Source organism: Triplophysa rosa, linkage group LG18 (genome assembly GCF_024868665.1).
Source record: "Triplophysa rosa linkage group LG18, Trosa_1v2, whole genome shotgun sequence".
NCBI lineage: Eukaryota > Metazoa > Chordata > Actinopteri > Cypriniformes > Nemacheilidae > Triplophysa > Triplophysa rosa.
Window position 1 is genome coordinate 14,186,816 of NC_079907.1, and position 14,403 is coordinate 14,201,218.

General features: G+C 38.2%; 1 protein-coding gene across 2 annotated transcripts in view; it reads right to left on the bottom strand.

Annotated features, from left to right (window-relative positions):
• The window catches only part of rnls (renalase, FAD-dependent amine oxidase), a 48,411-nt gene that overhangs the window by 31,612 nt on the left and 2,396 nt on the right, over window positions 1-14,403 (bottom strand). The gene's annotated exons all lie outside the window — the stretch shown is intronic.

Sequence of the window (14,403 nt, forward strand, 5' to 3'; positions counted from 1 at the left end):
TTACACTATTGGATATGTAATTAGTAACTTGTAATTAATTACTTTTTCAGTGTAACTTGCCCAACACTGTTCATAACATGGGCTGAATTGTATAGACTACTTGAGAGTGTGTGGTCATCTACGACAGTCGTTGTGTGAAAAACAGCTGTTGTCGAATGGAAAAAATAACCGCATACAGGTTTATAACAACATGATGGTGAGTGAATACTAACAGAATTATTGTAGTGAACCTATTCCACTATCATAATAGATGATGAGACAAACAAAAAGGCCAAAATAAAACTTTTAGTATCATCGAAGGGAAACACCATATTACAAATGGCAGTTTCTGTCCTGCCCGGTCTTCTTTACTTTGAGAATGAATGGCAATGTCAAATGCGTATCGATTTGGCATCTCATAGACGGCCTACTGGGATGATTGAACGTCCAGCATGCACAGAAATTCAAAACAAGTTTATTTCTGAATTTGGGTGGTCATTTTTTTCGGGCTGGCATTGTTTGATTGTTTGAGGCAACATTGTTGCAGGCACACCAACTCCCATGCATTCATCATTGTTCCCTGGAAGGGCTGGCCTTTGCCGCTACCCTCTGGGACGCCGCACAGCAGCGTATCAGCGTACTGGAAGGCTATACAGAGTGCACCCGAGAGTTGAACCATTTCCCAATTTATGATCTCTTAGCCCTTTAAAGGTTGATTTAATATTTGCCTGAGAGGTTCTGGAAAGCTTCCCAAAAGTAAAAGGGAAGATAAATACAAACAAAACACAAAAAGGGAGTCGAGCGTCGTTTAGCTAACCTTTAATGCACTTGTTGGTGAACTGCGTCCAACAATAAGATGTATTTATTACCCCGGGTGAAGTAGAGGGAGCCCAACTCCAATTCAGCCTTAAAGGGGCTTCGCACAGGAGCGAGAGGTCCATTATTAGCCTCAGCTCCTAATGGACCCCGTTTCAAAACGGATTTGCTGACATGACATGCGAGAATGATGATCTACAGCAAGGGAAGAGCCCCGAATTGCTTTTCCAACTGCTCACCGAGAGCCAGGTTATATTCAAGTCGCTTGGAAAAAATAAAGCAGTGCGTTAAGATCGGCGTTATGGGTGCCAAAGCAAGCTGAAGGTAGCGCTGCCAAACCACCTGGAAGCAAGAGCGCTTTATCTCATGTACGCAATTTAAGCAGCTGAGGCCAACGGAATAACAGATGCCTCCAAGTTGTCTGAAAACATTTAGCGGGTAGCCGACGTATCCAAACTCTGATAAATCAGCCCTCTTATTTGCCATGTGATTTCATTAAAGGTGACTCACAATTAGCTTATAACAGGCCTCCATGCAGGCTGGATTCAGTTAAATGCTTATAAAGTCTTGGTCGTGAAAGAAACCAAACCTCAACTGATGGTACTTCTGATCATGAGTGTGCCAAAAGCTTAACACATGCTTAGTCTTTTTATACAGCTGGTAAATGTGTCAACAAAGTATATATGCAAAAACACACAACACAGTGATCAAAACCACACTTATATTATAAGATGGAGAGTGCCAAAAACTGAAATAAGATCTGTAATTCATCTACAATAATATACCGTATACTTAAAAATGTTCATTTGCTAACATTAATCAATGTAATAAAATAACAATGAACAATAGTTTAACTGCATCAATTAACTTTGCTTAATGCTCAATTGTATAAATAAAAAAATATATAGCACATTTGTAAATTAAAGGTCCGGTGTATGAAATTTAGCGGCATCTAGTGGTGAGGTTGTGAATTGCAACCAACAGCTCGCGCACCCTTCCCTTTCGAAGCACTATGGTGTCTAACACAGGTCTAAGATGTCATAACGTTTTCCCTTCTTTGCTGAATGAGATAACATATTTACGAAATAAGCTCTGTAGAGCAGTTTGTCCGTTTAGAGCAGGGTTCCCACTCTAAGCCAAATGTCAAATTCCCTAACTTTTCCCTGACTTTCACTGACTAAAAAGTTGATTTCCATGACCTATAATGAATGAAACCCAGTCTTTGAAGTGGTCGTTTTTTAGCCAAAGCTCTTGAAATGTAAATTTTCCTGGCATTTTGCCTTAGTTAAGAGCTACAGGTGACTGGATTTGACTTAAATGATTACTAAGTAATTAGTTACTATAATTGAATTCCCTTTCCCTTGAAAAGTAAAGTAAGGGATTACTCTTATTTTTTCTGTAATTTAATTACGGTTACTTCTGATGTAATTGAACTAAATACTGTGTAATATATTCAATAGTGGAAATGACATCAAAATTATAAGTCTAACTTTAAATGTATGCTTTAATGTATCCTTCTCACATTTGTATACTTTGGTCAGTTAATAAGAATAATTTATGTAGTTATTTGTTATTTATTTGAATGAATTAAATAAGCCATGTCTACCTTGAATCAATTCTAATCAAGGTGGATATAGGATATAGAAAGTAATTAGTAATAAGTAATTAACTACTTTTTGGATAGAGTAGTTTGTACCGTAATCTAATTACAGTATTGAATATTTAAGAGTAATTTACTCAACACTGTTGCCAGGTGACAAGCGTAAAGGGAATAAAATGGAGCTGAAGATATACGTAAAAATATGCAAAAAAAAAGTAGTATTAAAAAATACAGTATAGAAAAATTATATTTTGATAAATGGAAACTAAAATTTAACGTGACAAACATGACTTTGACAAAAATAAATATATAATTCCATGACTTTCAATGTCTGAATAAGACCTTTTATAATTCCATGATATTCCAGAAATTCCATGACCCGTGGGAACCCTGTTAGAGCTACTGTAAAAACATAATGGCGAATTCCATATAAGGGGACCCGCGGTGTATGTACAAACCCGATTCCAAAAAAGTTGGGACACTGTACAAATTGTGAATAAAAACAGAATGCAATGATGTGGAAGTTTCAAATTTCAATATTTTATTCAGAATACAACATAGATGACATATCAAATGTTTAAACTGAGAGAATGTATCATTTTAAGGGAAAAATAAGTTGATTTTAAATTTCATGGCATCAACACATCTCAAAAAAGTTGGGACAAGGCCATGTTTACCACTGTGTGGCATCCCCTCTTCTTTTTATAACAGTCTGCAAACGTCTGGGGACTGAGGAGACAAGTTGCTCAAGTTTAGGAATAGGAATGTTGTCCCATTCTTGTCTAATACAGGCTTCTAGTTGCTCGACTGTCTTAGGTCTTCTTTGTCGCATCTTCCTCTTTATGATGCGCCAAATGTTTTCTATGGGTGAAAGATCTGGACTGCAGGCTGGCCATTTCAGTACCCGGATCCTTCTTCTACGCAGCCATTATGTTGTAATTGATGCAGTATGTGGTCTGGCATTGTCATGTTGGAAAATGCAAGGTCTTCCCTGAAAGAGACGACGTCTGGATGGGAGCATATGTTGTTCTAGAACTTGGATATACCTTCCAGCATTGATGGTGCCTTTCCAGATGTGTAAGCTGCCCATGCCACACGCACTCATGCAACCCCATACCATCAGAGATGCAGGCTTCTGAACTGAGCGCTGATAACAACTTGGGTTGTCCTTGTCCTCTTTAGTCCGGATGACATGGCGTCCCAGTTTTCCAAAAAGAACTTCAAATTTTGATTCGTCTGACCACAGAACAGTTTTCCACTTTGCCACAGTCCATTTTAAATGAGCCTTGGCCCAGAGAAAACGCCTGCGCTTCTGGATCATGTTTAGATATGGCTTCTTTTTTTACCTATAGAGTTTTAGCCGGCAACGGCGAATGGCACGGTGGATTGTGTTCACCGACAATGTTTTCTGGAAGTATTCCTGAGCCCATGTTGTGATTTCCATTACAGTAGCATTCCTGTATGTGATGCAGTGCCGTCTAAGGGCCCGAAGATCACGGGCATCCAGTATGGTTTTCCGGCCTTGACCCTTACGCACAGAGATTGTTCCAGATTCTCTGAATCTTTGGATGATATTATGCACTGTAGATGATGATAACTTCAAACTCTTTGCAATTTTTCTCTGAGAAACTCCTTTCTGATATTGCTCCACTATTTTTCGCCGCAGCATTGGGGGAATTGGTGATCCTCTGCCCATCTTGACTTCTGAGAGACACTGCCACTCTGAGAGGCTCTTTTTATACCCAATCATGTTGCCAATTGACCTAATAAGTTGCAAATTGGTCCTCCAGCTGTTCCTTATATGTACATTTAACTTTTCCGGCCTCTTATTGCTACCTGTCCCAACTTTTTTGGAATGTGTAGCTCTCATGAAATCCAAAATGAGCCAATATTTGGCATGACATTTCAAAATGTCTCACTTTCAACATTTGATATGTTATCTATATTCTATTGTTAATAAAATATAAGTTTATGAGATTCGTAAATTATTGCATTCCTTTTTTATTCACAATTTGTACAGTGTCCCAACTTTTTTGGAATCGGGTTTGTAGATAGAAATAGCTCATTCTAAGGTTAACAACCTAACACTTCATTATGTAAGGTCTTTATACACATCTGAAGACATACTGTAGTTATGTTTATTATATTGCATTTCTATCAATAGATCCTCCTAAATATATGACATACAGCACCTTTAACATAACATGAAAAAATACAGCACATTTGTAAATTGATACATGCTGTAAAACAGTGTTCAAGATTCCATTAGCTGTTATAAAACAGGATCATTATTATTACAGAGGACAAATATTAGAGAGAATGTATCACACATCCAGGTTTTCTCTTAAACCGCTGGCCCGGAAACCCAGAGGAATCTGTGGACCAGCTCCAGATTATCCATAAACTGCCAGCTTTGGCCGATGCTATAAATGAAAACATCTCAGCTCTTTATATCCGGAGTTTGAGCCCTGGCCGCTGGAGAGACGGATAAGCTTCCACAGCTGCAGGCCACTTTAAAGCGACAGGTTTTCAGGCATGTTTATTAATATCTTCACTGGAGAGACTTTTTTCGCTTTCCCTACAAACACAGCAATAATGAACACTTTTGTTCAGCCAGGTAAGCGAAGATGAAGCCGCTGTGATGTCGGCTGAAATATCTGTCGGATAAACAAGGCGATTGCCAGCGGTGTGTTTCATAGATAGCTCGAGTGTAATTTGGGACCAAACAGAGACATTTAGGGCAGCCACCTGAGGGCTTTGGCGCTGACGTCAAGCCACAGGTTATTTCAAGCAGTGGGTCAAAGGTGGCCTATTTTTTTGTAGAGAATATGTTGCCCAAAAGTGACGCAGAGTTGTACACAGAGCCTGTGTGAGAGCACAAACCTCTGTTTTCGACTAATGGATGATGTGAAAAGCTTTCATCATAGCTTGTATGGTGTGTGGGCTATCTGGTGTTGCAGTGGTGTGGTATAGGAAATCAATATGTCCCATTTCTGACTCCAGACTCATTCAGAGAGCAAATAAAAGCTGCTTTAGTGTGGCAACATAATCAATTTGGTTTTCTAAATCATGGTAAATTACTTTAGATGCGTGACTACTCTGATTTCTTGATGTAATGCGACGTTTTAGTAAACTATCTGGAATTGTGGTAAGATTTAAAAGTGGAGTTTTTTTTTTTGGTAAAATAGTTTCTCTTATACCAGATTAATATGTAAAGACAGCTCCGAATAAACCAACGGTTGGTTGATTTTCCAAAAACGGTAAACACTGGCTTTATAGACTTGGTCGGTGTCGTGTCATAGCTGGGGGCGCGGCCTGGGGCGGAGTCGGCGTGGGGAAAATTAATTGGAAATGCATGGCTTTAGCCAGTATGGTCTACATAAAATCACTTTTTCCGTTCAACATATAAAAACCCAGCCGTATTGGGTGGGAGACTCCTTGCAGTATCTGTGACTGAAGAAACAACCCAACAGAATGGCCTGGAGGTGTCGTTTCGCCAAATTTTTTGTACCTGATTGAATCTCCAGCTAGGCGACAAATGTAATATCAGTATCCCAGGGTCATTCAACAGTCTATATTTGTATCCCATGTTCATTAAAGCTATGATATAACAGACTAGTATGTCTTAACATGTTAAATGAATATGCACATTTTATGCACAGTTTTGACTGTAGCACGCGACGGTTTCCCAATTTGGTTATACATGGACGTTGTTTCCATTTTAAGCCAACGAGCTGCTTTCTTACAATGGATGTCTATGGGGAGGACAAAAGTATGTGTAAGGGTTATTTTAATCAAATATCAGTTCAGTGTTGCAATTAAGAAGCATGTAAGCGTTAATATTTTACCAATGCAATTTTTGCAATGGATTGTTTTCCCCACGGCACAAACGGATGTGACATTTTTGTGGGCATTCCCAGCTACGCCGACCAAGTCTATGGCATTAGCATACTAACATATTGAGTAGAATGACACAGCAACAGTAGCTAAACCAATAGCGTGAGTTTGGGGCGGGGCTATCTGTTTGCCAGCCAATGGTAGACGAGGGATGTGCTCAGCAAATCATTGCTGAAATTCTGTTTGGCAACACTAGAGGCAAAGCAACAGCGTACCGCAGAGATGACGTATTTTTGAATGCAAACCCCGGAAGCGAGTTAGCATTTTAGGACTTCCAGTTCCATCGCCCCAAAGTCAATGTTTTTTTAATTAAATGCCTAAAATAAGGTTTGTGGTTAACAACACATATTTTCACATTTTATACTATGACATAAAACACAACAGTTATAACCCACTCGTGATTTTTAAAGCTTCATCATGTCTTAAAAACAGCAGTTAATAATAAGTTGCTACATCCTTTGGCGGTGACTTTAGATGTCATTGCACATACAAATCTCACAAATAATGCAACATGGGCACAAATCTCTAAAAACGTGGATGAATACTCATGTATGGAGTAATTACTTACCAAAGAACACGTTCATAATAAAGTTTGAAAAAGTTGTCAGAGGCTTGGTGGGGGTAATGTTGATATCGAGTGACCATAGTGTAGTCCGTTTATAGCATCATGTTAGCGTTTTACTTCTGGCGGTTGCATTTAGGCTTCAAAAGTAACAAATATTGTGTTAATCTGTAAACATGATCTTGATAGATGAAACATGTAAGTATCATAAACCTTTGTTAATCACAGAGCTGATTTTTGTGATCTTCCAAAAGTCTATGGGAAAAATCCATAGGCTTTCGGTCAAGGGAACCAGTGTGGCGCTAACTTCCGGTTTGGCCAACAAAAATAGCCTCTGCGTTAATCTATTACACACTTTATCTACAACAGAACTGATGACAAAACAAACAGCTACAGTATCTTGCACATGCACAAGTTATGAGAAGCCAATCAGATGTTCACAGGGCTTCTATAAAAAAACAATGGTAACCCTTTACAATAAGGTGCTATTAGTTAACGTTAGCTAACAATGAACAATTTCGTTTTTCAGCATTTATTAATCCTTGTTAATGTTAGTTCATGTCAATACAGTTATTCATGTTAGTTCATGGTGCATTAACTAATGTTAACAGTGACAACGTTTGATTTTAATAATGTATTTATAAATGCTGAAATTAACATGTAGTAATATTAATAAATGCTGTAGAAGTATTGTTCATTGTTAGCTAATGCATTAAATAATTGTTAACAAATAGCACCTTATTGTAAAGTGTTACCAAAATAATAATGATCAAAAGAAGTGATAATGTGTGCTTCCACAAATGTATAACTAAATGGTGTCAATGGTGTTTTTCCTGTATTTCAATAAGTAACCGCAGCTGAATTTTATACGATCACCGTTTAAAAATGCAGCTTCGTTTCTTCGTGCGGTCAAGCTGAAGTTAAATAAGGAGCGCATGATGAAACAGACCATGCAGAGAACTGGCAAGCGAATGTGCGAGAGTAGCCATCACTCATAAAAGATCATTTCAGTTTTAAGATGGCTCGGCAAGGGAACCGCTATTAAGAGCGTGACTTTCCTGGCCCTGTCAAAAGAACCCCTTTCTCTCCAAGTCAGAGACATGAATCACAAATTCCTCTTAATTTAGAGGGCAATGCACTGCTCATTCATCTTCTCCTCTAATCCAAATACAGATCATGGCACTACCCAGAAATGGCATTCGCTCTTGGCACACCAGGGATAAGAATATCTCAAGTCTCTGAAGCCTCTTCAGATGTTTTAACAGTCACAACTCTGAGGTTTGGTTCATTATGTTATCGTCGTTTTTTTGGGTGTGACTCTAATTTCAGCAGCATTGTGCACTTAAGCTCTTCCTCTTGTTTTGCATGGTTTCCTGAACGAGGTTTCGTCTGAATATACACTGAAACGTATCATTTCATGCTTGACATCCAAAGCTTTTTTCAAACAGTGAGGCATCTGAATGATATACGTAACAAAAATGAATTACCTGGCCGCTAATGGTAAATACTTCATTATCTTCAGGGCCGCTCTGCATTCAAAACTGACACTATTGGTCAAACAACACCATCAGTTTTATACGCCAAAATGTGACTAGCAGAACAAAGGCATGTCAACACAAAACCGAGTGTTACTTTGACAGGGTTAAGCGACCCAATTATAAATGGCGAAAAAAAATCATCCTTCTATTGTTTGGACTCCTGAGTGCCTTTGAGAGAGCTGTACAGAGATCACACAACGGCCAGGCAGTGCAGGGGAAATAAGCGTGTGTTTCTGTCAGTAGTCAGTGCGAGGCATTACATCACGCCAGACTCACAGACTTGAAAGCAGCCAACCCAGACAGCCACTCAATGGGAGACAAAAAGAGAATCTCTAACCAAGAGAAGGGATGATGTAACTCGACACATTTATTGTATTCCCAGCACGGGATAAAGCTCGAGGGAATTGCTAGCAAAATGATACGCTCGGATATTTATGTTTGGTGACGGGAAACAAAAGGAGAGCCATTTTAGGTTTAATGATGCACACTGTCATACCTTTCATCATATCTGCTGATAAACAGTCGCTCTTAAAAGGCATTTGGAAGGAAACAATCGGCACGCTACCTATCTCGTGCAGCCAGGCCCCAAATCAAATAAGGGAGCCGGGGAGACTGATCACCACATGAGAGAGCTAGCCTGCCAGAAATAGAGCTTTAATTTCGTTAGAAATGAAGAATCATGTTTCTCAACATCAGCAGAGTTTCAAGGCCATTGGGGATCGGAGCTGTGGAAAAGATTCACACGAGTGAAAGCGCTGGCCACGTAGAGGTTAGCTGCGAAAAATGCCTTATTTCAGCACAATGATGTCATCACCTATAGGCACAAAGGCAAGCTAAGTTTGGTGCGACAGACCTGCGAGAGGGTTGGACAGGAAGTAAAAGCAAGGACTTCACAATGGGAAGGGTGTGGGCACACCATCGCTCATTGAGAGAAATGGAACTGGCAATTGAGATGATGGATCAAGCTGCTACGAAGATTGTTGTCCTAAGACCCCATGAAATGGAAATAATAAAAAAATGTATACATTTTCTAAATGTTTATTATATATACTGTAGGGCAGGCTATGCTAAATATTGACGACTCACCCTGCACTACACATATTCTTGTCCAATTAAATGCTTTAGAATTTAATTGACCAGCAAGAAGCACATTTGAGTTCATAAAAATCTTTTATTTAAAAAAAAGATTATTTTTGTTGTCCTGAGGGTTTCATCAGACGCACACGCTTGGCCCAAAGTTAACTTCCGGTCTGTGTCTGGTTATCGGTCTGGCTAGTAATACTGTGTATAAAAATTTATTTTACAATTAATTTATATGAACATTTTATTGTATATTGTATATTAAATTAAAACTAATCAACAGTTATAGATTCTTTGCAGAGGTCTACGGAAAGGTAAGGTGATTCTGTGATCATTTACTCTGGTCATTTCTTTCTTCCGCAACACAGAAAAGAAGCTAGTTTGAAGAAAGTTGGTAACCAAAAAGCAGCGACACCCATTCACTTCTACTGTATGGACACAAAACCAATGCAACTGAATAGGTGCCAGTCAACACCATTCTTTAAAATATATGTTTTTTTGCGTTCTGCAGAAGAAACAAGGTCATAGAGTTTTGAAATGACAAGAGGATGAGTAAGATGATGAAATTATTTATTTATTTTGGGTGGTTTGTTTATGTTGTTGCCGCTGAAACTGTCTATACCAGTGGTCACCAACCCTGCTTCTGGAGATGGACCGTCCTGAAGATTTCAGCTCTAACCCCAATCAAACACACCTGAATTATCTAATCAAGGTGTTACAGACAGGTGTGCTGAAGCAGGGTTGGAGCTGCAGTCTGCAGGACGGTCGATCTCCAGGAACAGGGTTGGTGACCACTGGTCTATACAGTATGAAACTGTCTATACAGTATAAAGAAAATTCTATATGCCATTTCAGTCCTAAATGCTGACAAAATTCCTGTTCAGCACATTTTAAATTTACAGTCTCTTTCGGGAAAACTGACCAAAAATATTGATGACTCATCCTGCACTACACACATTTTTTGTCCAATCAAATTCAATTGTCCAATAGAATTCAATTGACCAGCAAGAAGCACATCCCAGTTCATAAAAAAGCCTATTAGCTGTCCTTTAAGGGTTAAGCCTTTCAATATACCTCGTCCATAATACACCAAAACACAGGAGAGAATGCAAACTGCGCTTGTCAAATGATTTCATGTGGTCTTTTTCGATATCAAGCTGCAGTTTGGAGACATGCATAAATATATGTTCAAGTGGCTTATGTAGTTTTGTGCTTTGAAGAGGAAAGTCAACTTTGCACTCCACAGATTTGAGTCAAATATGTCTAGAGAGCTGTCTGAAATGCAGAATAAATACCTACAATAAATGACTACAAAAGAGAAATCAGAATAAGCAACACCAATATATTCATTTTTCTAAAGCCCAAAATAGAAAAATATATATATTTTACATTCACACAGCAAGGGATAGACACACCGAGGTCTATGATAAAAAAAATTATATAGGTTAGGAAGAACCTGCTCAATCTTCTATACTGAAATAAAGACAAGCTTTGGAAATTCTTGTTCAGACTAGAAAGCTTTTTTAGGCATATAGGTCATCTTCCTCTTTTGGATCTCAGTCTTAAACCACAAAAGCAGAAATGGTTTAACATAAGCATACGCAAGCTTGTCAACGTGGAAGTGAATTTTGATCAGATTCTAATTTTGAAATGTATTTATTCAGCCCTAACAACATCGCTGGGAACAAGACTGACCACCTGTTAAAGATGACATCCTTTGATACAGACCAATGTTAAACTCTAAAAGTATGCTAAGAATACAATGGTCCACTGTTTTACGGTGGACTCCATTTAGTTTGTGTTTGTTCTCAGTGTGTAGGACAAGCGTGTGTTAATGCTTGTGGCATGTTTCAAGGACCACAAGGTGTCTGTTTTTATTGTGAAGTAACTATGGTGTAAAATCAGAGGCCTGAAAACATTCAAACACATTATGTCACTCCAAATAAAGGGACTGTGCCAATGCTTGCAAAAGCTGCATTCCACTCTCGCATGCTCATTTTGGCAACTGGCGAAGCATGTCAGAGAAAACAAAAAGTGGGAAATAAAGAAAAGCTGAGGAAATTGTTGCAGTTTATGATAAAACATTTAAACATTAAGAAGCAGAATTTCTTCCCCAAACTGAATCTTTGAGGAAGTGTCTTGCAACAACATGCATTAAGGTTTTGGCATCAAAGTTGATTGCAAAAGTTACTTGTGTGAAAGGACAAATCTGCCGTAACCCTATGTTCCACAGCCTTGGTCAACTCACCAACCCTAAACGTTCAGTAATATATCAAAGAGAACAAATCAGTGGTGATCTACATCAGGCGTGCTACAGCACAGCAGCGTGCATGAAGTCCATTCATCATTTGCAAATAACACACACTCATACTTCCTCTTCATTTCCCCTGCACATGGAAAAATGGGAATGGGAAAGCCAAAGATCACTGAATGGAAGTGTGAGGTTAAGGACTCGATGATTATTTTTATGCTGAACACATACAGAATGATATCCATATTCACTTTATAATCAAACATCACCAATACATATCTTTTGGCAATAAATAGATTTGTACGTCTGATAAAAACTAAACCTAAATTTTCCACTGAAAGTGATTGATATCGATCATCCTCTTTCTAGGCATTTATGATGCATTTCAGTTCAAACTTGTATTTTAAAATTGTAAATAAAATAGATTTACAAATTGTGTATCAAAGAGGGCACATGACATTTTAAATTTGGAAAAATTAAGAAAACATAGCTTATCTTTATTTTATTTACATTGCTTCTTTGCTTTAGCTGCCAAAAGTAGCACAAAAACAATCCCATTCACTTTTATACAATCACACACAACATACAAAAAAAAAATTAGAGTTCAATGAACAGATTCTACTGAATCATGCTGTCATGAAGCAGGAAGTGTGAGGCATTCACTTTTTTTCCAAATATGCTGCTTGATTTTGTTAAAATTATTTCCAGATTGCATCTTCACAAGTGTGCAAGGGCCGGTGGCTCATACCTGCCTGCTGCCACCATCTGTCCAGTGTCTGCCACTACAAATGCACATAAATGGTGACATCATGGCAAACAGGATTACAGGATCCATGGCCTGTAAATGTCCTAAAGCCAATACGACAGAGCTACTTTAAGTGCTGGTATAACACTTTTTTCTGAATATAAATGTAATACCATATGAATGCATCATGAAATAAATTTGCTCAGCTCAAGTCCTACATAAAGCAAACATAATGTAACAATGATCCCAAAAATGATCCCTTCTTTTAAATGATTTACATACTTTCAAAGACAATTTGTACGGCTTCATTCCAAGTAAACAAAGATGAAAATGGTAAAAAATTATGAAAATAAATGAAAAACATGAAATGAAAGATCTAAAGGGTTTAAGGAATTTAGGGAAATGACTTTAATGCGTTTCCAAGCAGCAGTATTGTTCTGAACACATGGACGTTCTCACAGTAAAACCAGCCATGTCACAAAACAATGTAACACTTAAAAGAGTCCAAAAAGCCTTGCCTTGTTGAAGTGGCTTTCAAAAAAACCCCTGATGATTTGACAGAGAACCTGTTAAATGAGAGCTTCCATTCACTGAAGTCTACCAGAAAATAAATCAACTACAATGCATGTGTACTCAAGAAGTAAACTTGCCAATTATTTGTGCATGATCTGAAGCCTGCTGGAACTGAGCGAGGGGCCTCTTATGTTTGTGTCCCTTTCTCATTTCATTTGGTTATTTGAAGTTCTGTGCAACTGCACTGTGACACTGATCACACGGCCTCCATTTCATCCAGAGCACTTCAGATTCATTCTTCAGGTACTCTAGTGCGGCCGTTTCATTGCATATCACCGGTGCTGAGAACCATGTGGCTCTGGCCTACTTCTGCTGCTCTGTGCGTGACACCACAACCATTTAAAGAGTTTTTTTCAGCTAGCGGCTCTTCCACCGTTTTCAGCTGTCTCATTCCATTTTTCATTCATCCTTTAATTTGCGATGCAGCTCTTATTCCAAAGCTGTGACTTTCTCCTCGCGCTCTTCATTATTCACGGTTTCTCAGAATCTCTAACACCCAGAAGACCCAGACCTGACTCTTCCATTTCCATATTTGTACTTAAAGGGATAGTTCACCCAAAAACGAAAATGTGACATTCGGCATGTTCGCCTGTACTTTCTTTCCTGGAAATGAAAAGCAAATGCCGGGCAGAATATTAAAGACTGACATTCCCAGTTACCATTCACTTTCACTGTATGGAGAAAGATACAATGAAAGTGAATGGTGACCGAGGATGTCAGTTTTCTGCCTTTTGTGATCCCTATAAGAAAGTCAAATGAGTTTAAAATAATATGAGTGTAAGTTAATGCTGACAGAATGTCCATTTTTGGATGATCCCTTTAAGGACGTGTATTAAAAAGTGATAGTTGACCCAAAAATAAAAATTCTGTAATCATTTACCCACCCTCTTGTCATTTCAATTCAAACCTGTATGACTTTCTGCCGCAGAACACAAAAGAAGATATTTTGAAGAATGTTGTTAACTGGCCCCAATTCACTTGCATTTTTTTTGTGTCCATACAATAGAGGTAAATGGGGCCAGTGCTGTTCGGTTACCAACTTCCTTCAAAATATCTTCTTTGTGTTCTGCGGCAGAAAGAAAGTTATAAAGGTTTGAAATGACAAGAGGGTGAGTAAATGATGACAGAATTTTCATTTATGGGTGAACTATCCCTTTAAGATATGTGAAATATGATGTCTATAAACTTTATGCATATAAGAGCATATCCGAGACTAATAAAGATACACTGGTTATTGTTCATTTTAAAAAGTAAAAGAATTATAAAAATGATTACATTTCTCTTTAACCTCGTGATTTCATATTGATTTCATGCATGAGAGGCTTAAATATTTGCAAGATTGACAATGCTCCTTACAAAAAC